Here is a 20377-nt window from a genome sequence, read left to right as displayed (position 1 = left end):
TCAAGAGAAACTTAAGTAAACAAGCGCATTATTTTCAATTTTAACCGTCGAAATAATGTTTCTTTTCCCATGTTCATATCACGAGCAAATATGTAGTATTGGAAAAACAATTCTCTAATACAAGATTTTCCGCGCTTTAAAAAAGTTTTGGGTATTTAAACTTATATACCGAATGTATAATACTTACTCTCACAGTACACCATGTCGTATGAGCAACATGTAATGTTAACATCACTTGTGTGTATGCTGAAAACATTCAACTGCGTATAGCTTTTAAAGGCATATTTTTAAAACCAAAACCCAAAAACCAAAAATTACATACAAGTACAATGATGATGTACAAGAACGTGATTTCGATCGTTCAGTTTCCCTGACAGCCATATGCTATAGTGGCCTGATATTCGCAGTTTCGACAAGTGAGCAACCTCTTTGAGAGAAAAAAACATGAACAAAATTTCAGACCGATATCTCAAAAACTGAGTGACTAGTTCGCGTATAAACAGACAGACGGGCAAACGGTCGGATAGTTAGACGGACATGACTGCATCGACTACGCTCGCCATGTTTATCATTTAACTTAATATCTTACATGGTCTCTGATATTTTTTTCTTGGTGCTAAAAACTTCGTGTAAATTTAATTCAAACTGTTCATGGTATAAACATATTTTTTATTTCTTTATTAGGTCGTAATATGTTATAATAATATTTGCCAAGCAAAATTATGGGGTTATTTGCTTTGGAAATTAAAAGTTGATTCCAAAGATCAAAAAACCCTATGTCAAATACTTGTACATGGAAAAAATGAAATGATTAAGGCACGACCGGTAAGAACTTAATGACTTATAGCGATAAGATAATTTTTGTAGGGCAAACCTCAAAAAAAAAAAAACTTGAGAAATATGGGGCACTCAAGCGGATATACAGCAGTTAAATTATATAACAAGTAAGAAAGGACTAATTTCGGGTGCAATCGAGCGTAGTATACTCTTTTAACTTTGCAAGAATCAAAGCCAAGGAAATACCTTGCTAAACGTCAACCAGAGGAACGGAATTCTAGAAATTATTTATACATATATACACGTGAGTGTATAACTCATACAATGTCCGAAATATTCGGAATAAGCTTTATTAGATAAACGAAAATTATTATATGTAGTATTTGGTAGTGGAGGGTAGTATCGACCCGATTTTATCTATTTTTGGCAGTACCACATACTATTATAATGCCACATTCTAACAAAAGGTTCCCTGAATTTCATTAAGGTACCTTACATACCAGCTCAAGTCATATGTAGTTCAATCGGAAGTTCGAAAACCGTTGTATTAACTACATATTTGGGAGTTGAACGAAGTATCAAGTCGATTCAAACTATTTTTTATACACATACATATATATTTCTAAATTTAAATTATATATGTCACACATTGATTGATATTTTCGGTAAAAAGTCAACTATAGGTGCCGGGGTTATACTATATATCATAATTTTCACACTTTTAGTAGTTTTCAACTCTAAAAATTTCTTCGTAAATTTAAGCCTTCGGTGAATATATTAAAAGCAATTTTCTTAAAGTTTCTTATATTGAAATAAATTTATAGTTAAATTAGTTAAGTGCTTATTATATTTAAGTTTAACGTTTGATTCTTGTTAAACAATCAATTACCGTTTCGTTATAGACCCATGTGCCATGGAGTTCTAATTGAAAGGACGCCCAATAAAATTCACACGAAGTTCGCACTTACGTTCAATTTGCAGTTACCATTATGTTACACTTTCTCAGTATTGTGAACCACCTTCAACCGATTTGTAATTTATAACTAATTGGTGCAGAGAATTTAATTTATTCAGTTACCGGAAATGCAACAACTGCTAATTTGCAAACTACCATGTTATATGGTGTGATATTGAATTCAAAGGTGCTATACTAGTATTAATACTAGTCATTCACCTGAATATGCGTATGATGGTTAGTGGGTGAGTAGTGAGTAGGTTCAACAGAAACGAAATGCAAATTACTTGCAACCGCTGTTGCAGGAATTAACCAGTGAATATTTCTACTTATATAGTACATATGCACACGTAAAGGTGGATATTTGTGTGGCAGCTTTGTATTCAAATAATTTGAATGACTTAATTAACTGTACATTTGTGCGTTAACAAGTGATAGATGAGGCTTGTAACACGCGATTTATTGGGTTAATTAACTAGCGATGCCTTTCAATAATTATTGCTTTTTACGTAAGAGATCACGCTCATCAGAAATTCTCTTCAGCCTGATTAAGCTTGGACTATTAGAGAAATGCCAAGCGCCTACTCTTGCTTTTCCTAATAGAGTTGTGTGGGAGACTATTCTTAAAGTAATGATTACCTATTTTTTATCGCAACCAAACTCACGAAAATATAGTTCTGCTTTTGGACCAGAAATATTTTGTACTTTCTCATCATATGTGTTATTTATGACTACCTATGTTCGAAACGCGTTCTACGTAATAGACAGCAGTGAAGAAATATACGAGTATGCATTTAATACACTTGTGCATATATAGTATACTATATGTGGGAAAAGTTTATATTTAGAGTGCGAATTAGTTTTCACAAAGTATATTATTTATAAAAACATCTCAGTCTCTTATGTAGTTACACTTTTTTAAATAAATATTTGCCTTTATATGTTTCCTTGTAAACTCGACCTTTAAGCTAAAGCATATAACTATATTTTTACGGCAGGCTTTTAAATTATCTTTTCACTAGTGAAGAGTGCTCTTTCTTCCAAGCATATAATTTTAAAATAATTTACTTTTGCTTGTTGGTGTCACTCGGTGCCCTCGCAACACAGTTTGCGAGTGTCCTTGTTGCGCAGCGCCCACAACAAACAGCTAAACTCGCACAACTTCCGCGCCTGAGTGCCACTAAAATTGAGCTCATCCGGCCATTACTCATACGCCACGTGCGCCGCCTAAGCGCTGTACACAATTGCCCATCATCGCCCGGTTTAGTTCTAGGAAAAAGCAAAACTCTGCTTATATTTGCTGCTTCCAGTTGGTGGTTTCATTTTGTTATCGCCGTCAGCCATAACACTTACATAAATGTCAATTACCGTTCACCGTAATTTAATGAGAGATTTTTAATACACCGCTATTTTGCCAGCGCTTAATCGCACATCAGCTGCTTGTAAGCTTTCACCGAATGACGAAATTAGCACACTATAAAGCAAGGAGTTGCAAGCGGCAGAAGAAGGCGTATAAATTTCGACAAAACACGTTGAGGCTGTCAGCAGATTAGACGAAATATTTGCATTGTTTTAATTAAAAACGGAACATACTTTGGAATAATGCAACTTTCAGAATTTTTTTGGAAAAATTTTTTGAACTCGGTCATTGAGGGGCCATTTTCGGTGATCCCGGTGAAAAAAGATGCGCCCACGTTAGCAGGAAGTTCCTTATAGGATCATCTAAGGTGAAAAAATACATATTTTAGTTAAAACTATATATTAATTATCCGGTTACTTAACTTCGTATATATTGTTGATGGTATTTGAGATACTTTAATAGAACTTAGACGGTATCTGTTTCTGTTAAAAATATATAGTAATGCCAAAAATAGTTAAAATCGTGTCAACACTACAACTATTTCCCATATACCTAATATAAAATTTCCAAACTACCTTTAGGTCAATATGTAAGATAACTTGGCAGAATTAACTGAACTTATAATATTAGATGTACCTTAGTTTAACGTCAAAGGTATGTGAAGCTATATTATTTATTATTATAAATATAAAAAAAGTAGTTAAAATGTTAAAAGAAATACAAAATAACTTTTTCGACTACCCAATATAAACATTTTTTTCTATAATAAAATACCAAATTTGATTGTTATTCCTTAACGATTTTGTCGAATCATGAATTTTGAATTTTTTCGCAAGATTTTTAGAGTAAACTTTTTCCACACTTAAAGACATCATTGTAATTTTTGGTTATGCCCGAACTTTGCCCTGCCTTACTTATTGAGATATCAATCTATAATTTTACACACATCCTTTTCTCCCCAAAACGCTGGTCATTCGTCGGAACCGCTGATCAAATCATTATATATAATAGCATGCCTTGAATAAAGCGTTTGTATTGAACATTTTTTGTCCGACGAGATATCTGTACAAAATTTGGCACTTACTATTATCCATAGCATCACCACAATATCTGAAGATACTGTCCAGATCAAAACTTTTTTTTAAGTTTTTTTTTTTTAATTTTTAATGATTGATTACCAACACTTTGTTTTTAGCATTTAAGCAATTTTGTAGCCAAAAGCGCATAATTGTACATTTTTGAGCATGTTTAATGAATTAGTTTTGCTTAAAAATCAAAGCAATTATAATGTTTGACATATAAATATATACATATACATACTTGTATACATAATATGAGAAGCAAGCGCTACACCAACGCTCTCCCTTAAATTGACTTATTTCAGTTTTATTGGGAGAATCTAATATTTTCTCTCAACTCTACCAACTTTTCACAGAAATTGCTACAACTTAATTGCTTGAAGTGGAGAATATGCGGTAATCAATGACGACGCTATGGGAAATGTCAATGTGTGCGTTCGACCAGACTTATTTCATGTTATGTAACCGACTGTTGAGTCTCTGCAGCGGCAAATTGTAAGCAAGTTTCCGCAAAGTGGCAAAAGTTAAATTTCTGTTGCCACTTCGAATACACGTTTCTCTGATTTATTTTACCTTTTTGGTAAGCTTTGAATAGTTTCTTGTTAATTAAAGTTGAACTTCACTTTTGAATTGCAGTTGGTCTCTTATTTGTTGGCCTTGTTTTTATCGATTGATTACAGCATTTCACTCGCATCTTGACCGACTAGTATCAACTGAATAAAATAAAATAAAATAAAATAAAATAAAATAAAATAATTCGTAGAAAATTTTTTCCCAGCGAGCTTTTCTTTAAAATCTGAGGGCAGCAAATAGTCGTTAAGAATCATATCTGGAGAATACAATGTATGCGGAATCAATACTAAGCATAATTTATGTACTTTTGACATCGTTTTCACTGACTTTTGACACTGCGTATTGTCTTGGTGGAAGGGCCAGTACTTTCTTTTCTTTCAATTGCACTCCAATTATGTTAATAGTAGTCGCCCTTGAATGCATTTTTTTTAAGGTAGTCAGCAAAAATTATTCCTCGCGCATCTCAAAATACCGACTCCTTAAACTTGTCAGCCTACTGTTGTGATTCTCCATACTTTGAAGTGCGTTTTTCATGTGCAATCTACTTATATAACTGTCGATTGGAGTTTAGAGGGAAAAAACTAAGCCATGCTTCATCCATTGTGACATATCGATGCAAAAACTTTTGTTTATTATGCTACGAATCATCAACTGGTTTTTAGTTTTTGTCAAACGTGAGTCGGTGTGGCTCTCACTTTTCACTGACCCTTCTCATATCCAAAATTCGTGAATCATATTGTCTACACTTTCAGTTGATACCTTTGGAGTGCCTGCTATCTCGGACATCTTTACTTTAGTGTCATACATTATTAGTTTCTGGATTTTTTTGATGATTTCGGCGGTGACAACATTTTTTGGAAGCCCACTACCTATACCGCTTTCGGTGCTCATTTCACAACGTCTGTACTTAGCATACCAAATCTTGATGGTTGATTTTCTGGGACAGGGTCTGGAAACTTGTCGTTAAGCCAAATATTTATTTCAACTCCATGTTTCTCCTATCAAAAACAATATTTTATCAATACGCGTAATACCACTTTATCCATTTTTTCAGAACAACAAAATTTCCTTCACTGAAAATGATATAATTCACAAACTAAATATGCGACAGCTGTCAAATTTATACACAGGCCTTCGGAGGGTTAGGGTTAAGTAAAAGTCATACGGATTAGATTCTAGTAATACTATTTATGTGTCAGAGGGACTTTCCAATTGACCTGTTTTGTACCATACACAGATGCATTGAATAACATTTCCACACAATAAAATGTGTACAAGTTACAAATTAATAAATAAATATCTTTATTTTTGCTTTTTAAAGAGTAAGTGACTAATAGTTGGAATTAGCTGGCTATTATGTATATTTTAGTAATTGCCGCCATAATTGTTTCGTGACGAGTGTAGCTTATAAGCTACATAAAACAGGTGATTAATTTCTTTATAGCCACTCATCGAGCAAATCGCGTGTACTTTGCGACAAGGCTGCCAAATGCCAATATTTCTTTAATGTACAATAGAATTTTAATTCGGCATACACGACTAAATTGAAATTCTATTGTATGTCAAAGTCAACCAAACCTCCTTGTTGTTTGCTTTGAGGACAACAGTGGAGAAAACTCCTTTAATTTCATACGAAATTTGCACATATGGCTTATAAATTGGATTTATACGATTTTACTTATTTTTATTATGCATGCCGTGACTTCCGCTACAAATATGACACATCGCCTCCATAGCAGCTGTGTGCCGTCCTGCGTGAATTATTTTCATACTATTTGTATTGGTATTATTCGTATAATAAACAGCAAAACAGGTGACTTCATAATACACGGCGAGTGTCATAGCGAACGCTACGTCAATTATTATATGCAATGGTGGCAAGCAGGCGACTTGCTGGTGCCGCACATGTGGCGTGTGTGTATGAAATGCGACATGCCACTGACAAGCGACAGCCGTGACACAGTGTCAGTCAGGGCAACGGCAGCGCTAACAACACTTGTCACTTTTATTGATGTTTCTATGTCCCGTGGCTTGTTTATTATTATCCGTTATTGTCTGCGAGTCTCTTTGTTTTCTCTTCGCGCAGCTTTATTTTCCAGCGCCAACTGCTTTTGTTATTTCTGTGCATTTGCAATTCGTTGCTATTGCGACGACTGTCTGTCTGCCGTTTTACACACATTAACACGCGAGCAGCAGTTGCATGCAACATGAAAAACACGCGAGTCAGTGTAGCATGTAACGCGATTCTTGCCAAGGACTCCTTACATAATGCGGATCAATAGTTGAGTTAATGCCGGTATTCATGCTTTAACTGCTATATCACAGAGATAAATTTATACCTTGTCATTCATGCTATGCGCCTGGAAGCGTTTGGAGAAGAGCGCTTGAATATTTGCATTGTTGATGAACAATTTATGAATTTTCACCTGAAATTTTCTACAATCAAAAGAGAAGTGCGCGTGGCTTATTTTATTTTTTAAGTCAAAAGAGATAGCGAAGATTAAATTCCACATAAGTTTGGTTGAAATGTAAAAAAGAGATTGAGAGAGATGATATGAAAGAGCAAATGACAACTGCATGATAATCATATTCATACTCTGTAAGAAAAAACATTAATTTCGGTTGCACTGAAGCTATAATAACATTCACTCAAACCAAAGCTTGATTTTGGTTGGTCAACTTGTGTGACAGCTATATACTACAATAGTCCGAACAATATTTTCGGAGGTTGTACCATTGCCTTGGAAAACAACTCCAGTGAAATAACGTAAATACATCTCATAAAATAAAAAGAAAAATCCTACAGAAAGACATGATTTTGATCGTTCACTTTGTATGACAGTTATACGCTATAGTGATCCGATTTAACTATGTAGTTTCTTCGGAAAATGCATCATTGTCTTAGACAATATCTCATGTCAAATTTCTTGAAGATATTTAATCAAATTAAAAAGTTTTCCATACAAGTATACGGTAAAAAGGCCCGATATCGTCCATTCCGTCGAATTAACAGCCTCGTGGAAATAAAAGAGCTGATGCAAAGTTTCATCACGATATTTCAAAAAATATGGAACTGGTTCGTATGCATATAGATGACTTAGCTCGTCAAGCTGTTTCTAGAGTATTAAAAACACTGATTAACCCTGTCCATGGTATAATGTTTGAGTTGATCCATAAGAGATGTAAGAATCTATTAGATGTGACTAGTTCACGGATATACAGACAGAAAGTCGAATAGAGTTTAATCAACTCTTATCGTGACGCTGTAGGGTATCCGGTGTTCTCTTCTGAGTGTTGAAAACTTAATACACTCAATTCAGGGTATACAAATTTTCTCCATTGGAGGCGTTGGTAAAATTATGATGAAAATATTAGATTTTTTTGCATATTTCAATAATCTATACCTTCGAAAGTACCATAACTAAATTTTCAAACAAATATTTAAAATTTGTTTTTATTTCGAAAGTGTAGCCGCTCAGTTCAACCTGCTACATCTGTTTATCTTTATATGTTTTTTTGAAAATTACATAATTCAAATTTGCAAATTTGCTTAAGTAATCACTATAAATTTTATATGCATGTTCCACGCATGGCTCTGTATGAAACGATCTAGCAATTTTTTCATCTGGTTAAAATTCGAATTTAGGCAGACCAAAAACCAGAAAAATTTTGGTTAAGATTTAAGTTATTTTTTTTAACGTAGCTAGTTTTTGAATCTTTGATTGATTTCTCTACCGTTGGCTTTTGTATGGACTGTATCCCTTAGGAGGGAGTTTTAAGCTTTCATCTATGAAGATGAACGGAATAAAAAAAACGTCTTGTTTATTTTTTACGTCAAAGGAGATCGCGCGTAACTTCAAATATAAAATTTTATTTATCAATTTTTTTTCAACATTTTTTTTCAGTCTTTTCTTAAAAATTTTGTTTCAACATTTTTTCCAACATTTTTTTTTTTCAAACATTTTGTTTTTCAAAATCTTTTTTTTTCAATTTATTCTTTTTAATTTTTCTTTTTCAAACATTTATTTTTTTTAATTTTTTTTTTCAAAATTTTTCTTTTTCAATATTTTTTTCCAAATATTTGATTTTTAATTTTTTTTTAATATTATTGTATATTTTCGTAAATATGCATAAATACACCTCTAAATTTTTAAAAACGTATCTATAGTTTTTATTGTTTGTATTTGATTGCTGTCTAAATGGGTGTACCCTGTAGTATTATTTCTGAACGAATGAGTTCAACCACGTATTTCTGCTCAACAATCGATATAATTGCATACACGTAGTATATTTATACGTGTTCGTTTCGAGTTGCAAACTCAAGATATTTGAATTTAGTCGTAAGCATTTAAATGAATTAAATTTAAAAAGTCTGAGAAGAGCCATAGACACGAATAGCAATACAAAATTCTTTATTTTTTTCACAGCATACCTATATACAATTTTGCATTAGCGTTTATATGTCTCTACACACATATATTTGTTTTCATTGAATTAATGTCACTCATACGCCAATGTGCACCTGCACCTGCTCCATTGCTTTGGCGCGTCTTTGAAAACAAACAAACTGCAAAACAAATAAAATAGAAGAAATTTTAAAAGCAAATGTGTGTGCAAATATACATACATATGTATGGCTGTGTGAGCGAAATTCCAGCAGTCAAGCCAGAAAATTCAATTTACACTCAGTTTTGGTGAAAAGATGAAATTGAGACGGCAACAAGCATTTCGAAAGTCCTACACAGTTTTAAAGTTTTGCATTATATGGTTCTTAAACAAATTCAATTTTTAACATTTTTAAAGCTCTGTGTCTTTAAGAATAAATGTATGAAGCAAATTTCTGGGCCGACTTATGGCACGATTATAAAGCCTTTATCTGATGGCAATCCAATGAGTGCCTTTTCGATATTTCAGTCGTACTTTCGAAATAACAAAAATATAATCTTGCTGGCGGCCACACACAATAATCAAATGAATGTGTCGATCTTCAAAATTATAGCTTAACGCCAGTTTAGTGTTACGCTTTACAGTTATAACCGTACGTAACTATCTTACACTGCAAACAGCAGGCTCATCTCTCCATTGCTTTGAAAGCTGCAAGATTAAGGCAATGCGTCTCGCCTAGATACACGTAACCTTTGCTTCTTTATTATTATTGTAATTGTGCGCAATATTCTCTTTCTCATTAAAAAATACAATTATTTACTTTGGTTTGCGCTCTTCTTCCTTCCACAGAAAACAGTTTCATTAAGAAATGCACAAGTTTTACACTTCATTCGTTGCACTTCCGTACAACGGAAGCTTACTCTTTTTTTTTTGCTGCTTCTCTACACACTCATCCACTGCTTTACAAAGATCCGTGATCTGCGCACGGAATGCGAATGAATGAATGCCCGGGAAAGTTGCGCTGCCCTGTCAGTTGCTGTCGCCTTAGCAGCCGCTTCACACCTCCCGGCCGGCTTCGTCAGTGTTGGCAACTTAAGTGACAACAAAAGCTCCTTCTGTGTCGCCGTCGGCCAAATGAAGTGGCGACGCCTGCAATTAAGCCGACAGCGTCAGCAACAACAATGTAAAGCGGCACTGGGCGTTGCTTTAGCTGCGTTATGCCTTTGTTCGTGTGACGCTAGGGTAAGTGTATTGTAGGCCACCTGAAAGCCCGAGTCAAAAATATAGTAATTGCCGACTTAACGCAGAGAAGACAAAATTACTGGCCGGAATTAAGCTTCATTGTTTGCAACCGCACTCGTTGTGTGAGTGCGCTGAGCGTGTGTATCATTTGTAGGGGTAGACTGAAGCGTACGGTCTTACATATCTATGTATAGTATGTGCAAAACGTTTATTGTCAGCACAATTATTTATAAGCCTACTAACTTTCTCCAATTACATTTATTTATATTGTCTGAAAGAGACAGCTTAGTATTAAGAATACCCAATTATTCTATTGTATACAAATATAGCGATAATACGTTATACGAACTTGCTTTAAGACCACACACACACACACACATACATATGTATTGTATTAAAATACAACTGCAATTGAATGTTCGATTGTAATAAATTTGAATTTCTCTTTTCAGGAGATTTGCACAGCAATAAAGCAAGCATCAAATTGCTTGTATTCATCACCTTCCACAACAGAAACAACAGCAATACCAATAACAATAGTGTCACGAAGGCCAAACATATTAGCATGACTCTGTGGTCAACATATTGAACAGCGCATTCATCATGCGGTGCTGCAGTGCCTGCGTCGAACATTCCCGGCATCTTTGCTAACGGGAGGCCAGCCGATCTATCATCATTGATTAATACGTTTCGCCGTAGCGCCTCTTTTGTGCGCACAACAACTGGCAGTGGACCATTTAGCAGCATAGCTATGCAACCCAAGGTAATCTGGGCTAAGTGTGTGCAACGCTATGTGCATTTGTGTGGGGGCGTGACTGTCGCAAACACTCTATGTGGCGCATAAACAAGGCGATTCAAGGTGTTGCCCCTTGAGGGCTATAGTACAGTCAATTAGCATTCAGTCCAGTGGCGAATGCCGAGATTGTCGAGTGCAGCTTAGTTAATTTGCACCAATGTAGGCATAATTGTCAAGCGCAATTTACTTTGTTGTGACAAATTCCAGGCATTCGCCGTAAGTTACCGCAGCAAGGGTGTCAAGAGCAGAACGCCCCATTTGCATGCCAACATTGGGGCAAAATTTGCGTATGCGCAGACACACATACATGCACATCACTATGCTATGGCATTTGCTATGGAAGCAATAATTGTTTTTGTGAGGGAAACCCCGTTTTTTATTGTATTTATTGCTGTATGTAAATATGTATGTATAAAACAAATAAAAGGGAAAATTACCTTTTCATTTGAATAAAGCGCTCACCTTAAAAACAGTTCACAGCTTTCAAAAGTTTTTGATCATTAAGGTAAGTAATAAAAGCCGAAAGCAATTGTTGCACATTTATTGAATTACAAATATTTGTAAATTTTTTATCGCACCGCCGAGAACAATGCTACTCATGTTTATTGCCTGTTAAAGTTGTGTTGAGCAATAAAATAAAAGTACTCAATTATTCATTGAAATATCTCTTTGTAAATGGTTGAGCGTGTGTATATACATATATGTATATATACCATGAAAGCATTAAATTACAGCGTATGAGTTCACCGCAGTAAACTTTGATACTAATCGTTGAAATGCTGGTATAAGAGGGAGTGCCGAGCCGTAGTCAAAGTGGGCAGAAAAAAACTCGTTGGTAACTAGTTGGTAATTAGTTTCGTCGTATTTTTTAAAGAGTCAAAGAAAATTGTTGTTACTAAATTTTGAAAAAAAAAACACGAAGTAGTCAGAAAGAAACTAGTCATTAACTAGTTTCGGAGAATTTTTAACGCAGTCAAATATTTTTTTTGGTTCTACTTTATTTCGAAAAAGAGTTTCGGAGTAATTATATTTTGAAAAAAAAAAGGTTCGAAGTGCACTCAAAGTGGGTAGAAAAGCTCTAGTTATTAACTAGTTTCGGCAGATTTTTCAATACAGTGAAATAAATTTTTTATTACTATATTTAAAAAAAAGTTTCAAACTGCAATCGAAGTGGTCATAAAAAGACTAGTTGGTAACTAGTTTTGGCGTATCTTTGTATTCTTTAATGCTATCAATAAATTTGTGGTTAATAAATTTTGAAAAAAAAAAATTCGAACTGGTATCGAAGTGGCCAGAAAAATACTAGTTTTGAAGTAGTTTTGTATATTTTAATACAGCAAAATAAATTTGTTGTTACTTTATTTCGAAAAAAAGGTTCGGAGTGCAATCGAAGTGGTCATAAAAAGACTAGTTGGTAACTAGTGTTGGCGTGTTTTTGTATTCCTTAATACAGTCAATAAATGTGATTACTAAGTTTTGAAAAAAAAAATCGAACTGCTTTCGAAGTGGCCATAAAAAGACTAGTTGGCAACTAGTTTCGGCTGATTTTTCAATACATTCAAATAAATTTTCTACTACATATAAAATAACCAAAAATAATCCAAACTGCAACCGAAGTAGTCACAAAATAACTAGTTATTAACTAGTCAAATAAATTTGTTGTTATTATATTTATATTCGCATTTTCTGTAGTAATCTCTTATCTCATAAAATAGCAACAAACGAAAAATTCCAGATGCTTGTATTGCAAACAAAAAGCCGTCCGAACAGTCGAACTTCCTTTCATACCAGTTGTACAGCAGTTTGGACTTCTTCGCTTCATCATGGGGTATTTACATGTGCTTATATATTTCACGTATATTACTTTTATTGTTTTACGGCTTTATTATTATATGCAAATAAATGAAAAACAAAATAAATAAACACAATCCAGGAATGTAATTGGAAACGTTATGCAAATTCTCGGCATTACTTTAGGCAGTTTTAGTAGACAATATTTGCTTGATTGGGTGATAAAAACATTTGAAAACAATCAAAGAAAGTTATAACACTGAATCCTGAGAAGTATATATGCAATTCGCCACAAATTTTGTAGCACCCAAATAGAAATGTCAGAAACTCCTTTTTTTTTTGAGATGTTGATCTGAAATTGGCACACACACAGTCTTATCTTCCTAAGGTGCTGCTTATTAGTCGGAATCGTCAATATTGGATTACTATAGCTCATAGCTGTCATACAAGCTGACCGATGTTAATCAAGTCCTTGGGTGGAAAAGTTTCTTATTAGACGATGCATGTTCACAAAATTCGATAGCAATTATTATCGATAATTTTTTCCGATAGGAACTTTATAGCATATAACTGCTCATAAAACTGAACTATGCAAGACAGATTCTTATATGGTAAACTTTTTTTTATTATTTTTTAAAATATAACATCTGAGCGGACTACTGTAGCATGTAGTTGCCATACAGACTGATATTGTTGACGAAATATTTTGACAAAATTTTACATTAATTATTCTCTGTGGCAACAGTATAATCTTCGAACAATTTTTTCGAATTATTATGAGTTCAAATTGTTGAAAACTGAGCTCAAATAAAAATAATCACTTCAGTCGCTACGATTACGACAATAACAGCTTTGAGATAAAAACAATCAAATATTTAAATTTGCCCATCGAACCGCTTTGCTCTACTTGCATAAAAGAGACAGAATACTCCAGGCGCTACTGCGATTGTCTGCTTGATAAGCCATTGCTTGCTATGCAGCTAGCTAGCATACATAAATTGAACTCACTCTCAGAATGACAATTTCACGAAAACGAAATTCAACCTTCACTTGCATAGAGTAGTCCACATTTATCGCATATGCAATTTGTTATGCAACAACAAAGTATATTCCGTCTTACAGTATTACGGCAATTAAATGCTGATGTTAATCATATTCTTATCTATAAATGCCTTGAATACATATACTAACAGATATTTGCATTTATCAGAACTTAAATACAATATCTGCACAGTGCTTTGAATTGAAGCGGATCCCGTCCTACACTGTGCAAATATTTTACGAGTACACGAAGCAACAAATAAAGCTAACTACAATTTGGTCTTCCCGCTGGCCGAAGCGTGGCCTGTGCTAAAACAACAGCGTGTGGTTTTACTCAGTGCTCCAGCTTAGAGAATACAGGGTTTTCCAATAAGAGTGATATAATTTCGAATAGTTTGGTGCCATGAAAAGTTGATCACGTGAATCTTTAATGAACAACAAGTCAACTCTCCAGGCGTAGATGGTAAAATCACGTGTGACACATAATAAAACGGAGGACTTGATATATAAAACAAAAAAGGCAAAAATGTTTAAGAGAACTAGCACTTATATATAATTTATTTAGGTTCTTCATATCAGCGGTTGTATCATCTTATCTTCCTGCAGCTACACGTGCCACTTCCATGCAAACACTTTTCATCGTCAATAAAATCAGCACACAAGTGCTGCGCAGTATACCTTATTGTCACGGTTTAATTTATAAAACACACAAAGTTTCACTCCAAAGCTATTTATCTCCAACTAGTAGATCTACACTGTAAAACATGTTTTATGTAAATCGCCAGACGCAGTCTGGGTCAAACAATTCATATGAACACGCTTGCTTGAGCAGACAAATCCCTTTTATAAGCATCTCACACAAGCACTACTCAAAAAGCTTCACGTGCATATGTCACACTGTATGTCGTCCTAAAAACACATTAATTTGATTTGTGACTCCCGACATGTAGTACACACATATGCGTATGTATGTATGTACGAGTATAATAAAAACTTGGCATATTGTTGTAGTTACGTTCAGAGCTGTTAATAATCGATTAATAATCTTAATCATTAATAATTTGATTAAAGTATTTTCATAACTTGATTAACTGATTAAATTAAGATTAAATGCTATTTCCTTTTTAATTAATGATTAAAATTAAATTTAATCAAAATTTAATCATGATTAAAGGGAATTAATTTAGTTTTAAGAATTATTTTACAGATTAAAAAAATTTAATCAAAAATTTAGTTTGATTAAAAATTTTGATTAATTTGGATTAAAGTGGATTAAATGCCAATTAATATTGCATTAATTAAAAAATAATAGTTTATTAAATTATTTCATGTGTTATTATATCTTATATTATGAGTCTAAGCAATATTAATAATATTTAGCAACTCTACTGTTGTTTGTTTACTAGTAGTAAACATATGTTCGCCAATGGATATTGCTTATTTATACACGTGTGTTTTTGATTTGGAAGAGATTAGTAAATTTATATAAATTAGTTACTTTCGTTAAAAATTACTAGTTTCTATTATTATAGATGCAGACGAGGAAACGACAACTTCACAGAGCTTGGGCTATAGTAAAGTAGAGCTTGAAAGCATTATCAGGGAGCAGTTGTACTCATATCTTGCGGACCCAATAAAAAATTGCGCAGTATGGCAGAAGTATGACTTGTTAAAACAAGCTTCGCTCTATTTTAATACGCCTCTGACATCCTCAGCGCCTGTGGAGAGATTGTTCTCTTTCGCAGGAATTATCAATAGCGCCAGAAGAAATGCTTTGAACGATTTTTCATTTGAAAAATTAGTATTGTTAAAAGCAAATAATTGAATCTTTTTTATCTTTATGGTTGAAATTATTGAAACAATGTTAAATTTGTTTGTTTAAATTTTTGTTGAATTATTGTAATGACTATATTTTGTTATTATTTATTTATTTATTGTATTATTAAATTCACCATATGATTTATAAATAACAATAAATTTAAAAATTAATGGAATATTAATTGCCATTTAATCCACTTTAATCCAAATTAATCAAAATTTTTAATCTAACTAAGTTTTTGATTAAATTTTTTTAATCTGTAAATAAATTTTTCAAACTAAATTAATTCCCTTTAATCATGATTAAATTTTGATTAAATTAATTTTCAATCATTAATTAATCAACGAATTTCGAAAAAAATTAATAATCGAATTAATTAAAAAATATATTAATTCAATTGATTATTAATTTTAATCCCTTTTTAACAGCTCTGGTTACGTTTACTGTCTTTGATTCGTTTAAAAATATTTATTTTACGCCGTCACTTGTCCTTTTGCTGTGGCAGCTTTTACTGTAGATTCGTATGCGTCGGTCTTTTGAGTGAGTGGGTAAATAACAATCTTGCTTTCAGAAATAAGTATGTAAATAAACATTGGCCGTAGCAGTGAATATACCTAATTGCTGGCTGACCCTTTTCAGCAGGCTGAAATTGGTATAAAGAGAGTATACCTTTAACAGAAATACTAAAAAAAAACAGAAAAATAGTTAGCTTCGGTTGCAAAGAATAGTGAAGAAGGAAAAGTGCCTCACACAAGTCTATTAGTTATATATGTATATATAGCGTAAAAGGGTGTAAGAAGATTTTTAATGTGATTTTGTTCGATTAGTTTGTATGAGCTGTATGCTATAGCAGTTCGATCTGAATAATGTATTTGAGGATTGTAAAGTTGCCATGACGTGAAATTTCAAAAGGGTGTCTTTACAATCAAACAAGTTTTCCATATAAGAACTTCATTTTGATCAGTCAGTTTGTATGAATGTTTCATGGTGAATACGTGCAATATCGGCGGTTCCGTTAAGTAAGCAGTTTCTTCGGAAGAAAAGGTCATATGATAAATTCCAGTGCGATGTCTCAAAACTGAGAGACCAGGTCACATTTATGCAAGTATAGAAAAGCAGAGAATGAAAAACAGATGACACTTCGTGGCAAAGTTAATATAACCGGTTTGGGGTGTAACGAATCTTATGGGGTGGTTCTTAACGCAATTATGCAATGATGTGACCATATTGAGAAGTAATCTCAACTAAGTGTTTAAGCTACCGAATAAAAAGAAGCTCGTCTTCTGCAGAAATGCAAAGAGTAATAATTGAACCGAGCCTCACATAAGTATTGTTAAAAATCATCGCACTAAGACTTTGGAAAAGAAATAGAAATTTGTATTCGTAATTGTAATTGTATTTGTAATTGTAATTGTATTTGTATTTGTATTTGTACTTGTATTTGTATTTGTATTTGTATTTGTATTTGTATTTGTATTTGTATTTGTATTTGTATTTGTATTTGTATTTGTATTTGTATTTGTATTTGTATTTGTATTTGTATTTGTATTTGTATTTGTATTTGTATTTGTATTTGTATTTGTATTTGTATTCGTAATTGTATTTGTAATTGTAATTGTATTTGTATTTGTATTTGTAATTGTACTTTTAATTGTAATTGTAATTGTATTTGTATTCGTATTTGTATTTGTATTTGTATTTGTAATTGTATTTGTAATTATATTTGTAATTGTATTTGTAATTATATTTGTATTTCTATTTGTATTTGTATTTGTATTTGTATTTGTACTTATATTTCCATTTATTTTGAAAAACTAAGTTCAATTAATTCAATTGAATGTTAACTGCAAGTAAAGAGATGTTTTTGCTAACGGCAAACGCTTAAGTAAAGGCTTAAAGGGTGCTGGAAAACTAGCTTTCTCTTTGCTGAAGTCAACTATCGAATTAGCTTCCTGATTTGCGATAATGCAATCCATGCTTCACTCGCTGCTGTGAGTTTTTACGCGTTGCAGTTGTTTCAGCCAAAAGGAAATAGCCGTAAAGTGATAAATCCCGGTAAGGACTGCACTAAAGCCACATTTAGGGTCAGTGCGGAAGTTTTATGGCTCCCTAGTCCAACTTTACGAATTAAAGGGCGAGCAGCGCAGGTTTATAACGACAGTGTAAATATGTATTTGCCACGAACGTTCTGCTTTTCTGTTGGGTCATGATTATTGTTGTTGTTGTGCAGGAGAATGTGCACGGCTCAATAAGCCCCATTCTCTTCTTGGCGAGAATGCGCGCTTGCAGTAACAAAGTACAAGCATAAATATGGCATGCTTTCGAACAAGGGCCAGTACTGGTGGTGCGTCGTTGCGTATAATGAATCACATACATACATATATGCATTTGAAAGTGTGAAATGTGCTAACCAAGCGCATTTTCCGTGGAATAGTGGTTCAGGGAACTATTACTACGTATTGCATGGTGAACCTCAGTTCATATTTCTGATAAAATCAAGTTTTTAAAAAATCTTGAACTCTGTGGAAGCTCTGTCTTGAACTATGGAAACTTTGTGGAATCTGCTTGTTATTCTGCTAATTTTCGCTTGAAGAAAGCTTCAAGACACATAACAGTAAATTGTTTTTTCATGGAATAGTGATTCACCATGATCTCAGTTCATATTTCTCATTTTTGTCAAGTAAAGTTTTTATAGAATTCTTGAACTCTGTGGAAGCTGCCTACCTCATTCGAAAGTCAAGACAACACATGCACAATGTAAATGTTATTTTGCTAATTTGCTTCAAGACACATAACAGTAAATTGCATAGCACTAAATTGCGAAAGTCAATAGCTTTTTACGTAGAAGTGATTAAGGATGAACAAAAACACTAAAAGTGTTGACAGAAGACGAGCAAAAACAATCATATTTTGAATTATTTTAATCAGAAGTATATTTTTGCGTTTCAATAATGGTGTTCGCATACACATAAATATGTACTTGCATATTATGATTATAAAAATTTATTGTTAACTGTATTCAGTAAGTTTTTTGCAACTATTTTTCGGTTCTGATTTGTACTGATGTATAAACCAAAAGTGTCATTTAATCCTTAGGTACATTTTCTAAAACTAAAGCCTTCGCTTTACAGAGCTTACGGAAAAGTCCTTATTCCAAGATTATCGAATTTTATATCTTTGCCAACGCTTCAGTCACTGTGGGACATTACATAAAACCAGCTTTATTGGTACCGTGTTCCACGATTAAGTTTTCGATTAAGTTTAATACAAAGTTAAGGTTACTTGAAATCGAATCGTGTACGAATTTGAAATTCTGACCGGTAAAGTTTCATATGTCGCATTATCTGTAAATTTATTACAAAAATTGAGTTAAAAGCTTCATGTCACGAATACAGAACGCTGTATGCTTTCAGTGTAGTTGTAAAATATAAAGGGTAAAGGTTGCCATCATTAAATATGACGCTCGAAGCTTGCATATGTACATAATTCGGAATGCATATGTATTATGGAAACTGTCCTGCTATAAAAGCTCAATTTTTCGAACTTCGCAAAGCTCAGTATTTCCAGCTGTGAAAAGCAAAGTCCAGCTAAGCTCGATTTTTCGAAATTTTAAAAGTTCTACCTTTTGAGCTTAGCCAAACTACAAATACCGTTTAGCGAAAAAACTTTCACTTTAGCTCTTTTTACCTTATCAGCATTATTTTCACGATTTGTGTAATCAAATTTCCAACTCTCTTTCAATAACTACTTCTGCTTTAATTTCCGTATAATGGTATTAAGGCGTCATTGCTGTAGAGAACCGCTACTAACCCGCAGAGGGCGCTGAATATACAATTCTGTAATAGAGGGAAGGGAAAGGTGTGGTATAAATATGTAGAACCCATAAAACTGTTCGTATGATGTCGCTGAATGCATTCATATAGGTAAAATCACTACCGAGAAATGTCTGTCTTTTAAATTTTTTTCACGAAAACAGAACGATATATGCTTTCAGCGGTTCAGCGGATGTAAAATATACTACATTTAAGGTTTTTTAAGCTTGCCACGTTTAAATATGATGCTTAAACATGGCATATGTACATAATTGGGAATACATGTATATTATGGAAACCTCGCGCTATAAAAGCTCAGTCTTTTCAGTTTCGAAAAGCTCCGTATTTCAAGTTCCACGCGAGTTGCGAAAAACTTCGTTATTCCTGTTTTTAAAAGTTCTATTTTTTGAGCTTTGCAAAGCTACAATTTCTGTACAGTGAACCGCTTTGAAATTTCTAAGCGTTAAATTTCACAATTTGTAATCAAAGTTCCAATTCTGATTAAACAATATTTTTCAGCTTTTAATTTCCATAAAACATTTCCTGTTAAGCGCTATCAATCAGTAGAGGTCGCTGAACAAAAACTTTTCAGTAGAAGGAAGGGAAAGGTATGATGCATATAAATATGTTTAATATGTATATGTCATCTATTTAAACATATGTGAAATTGGCAACAGGGAAGAAACCAATTTGTCATGATATCTTCAATATGATAGACCATACCTTGAGCCCCTTAAATATGCACT

General features: G+C 33.3%; 1 long non-coding RNA gene across 1 annotated transcript in view; it reads left to right on the top strand.

Moving 5' to 3' along the window:
* The window catches only part of LOC125776448 (uncharacterized), a 47311-nt gene extending 35671 nt beyond the window's left edge, over positions 1-11640 (top strand). Inside the window, exon 2 of the long non-coding RNA XR_007421720.1 lies at positions 10825-11640. This is a non-coding gene — a long non-coding RNA (uncharacterized LOC125776448). The remainder of the gene's footprint in view (positions 1-10824) is intronic.
* The last annotated feature ends 8737 nt before the right edge of the window (positions 11641-20377 follow it).

This window comes from Bactrocera dorsalis, chromosome 2 (genome assembly GCF_023373825.1).
Source record: "Bactrocera dorsalis isolate Fly_Bdor chromosome 2, ASM2337382v1, whole genome shotgun sequence".
Classification (NCBI taxonomy): Eukaryota; Metazoa; Arthropoda; class Insecta; order Diptera; family Tephritidae; genus Bactrocera; species Bactrocera dorsalis.
The sequence above is the reverse complement of the archived record's forward strand: the minus strand, read 5'-3'. Positions and strand labels throughout refer to the sequence as shown.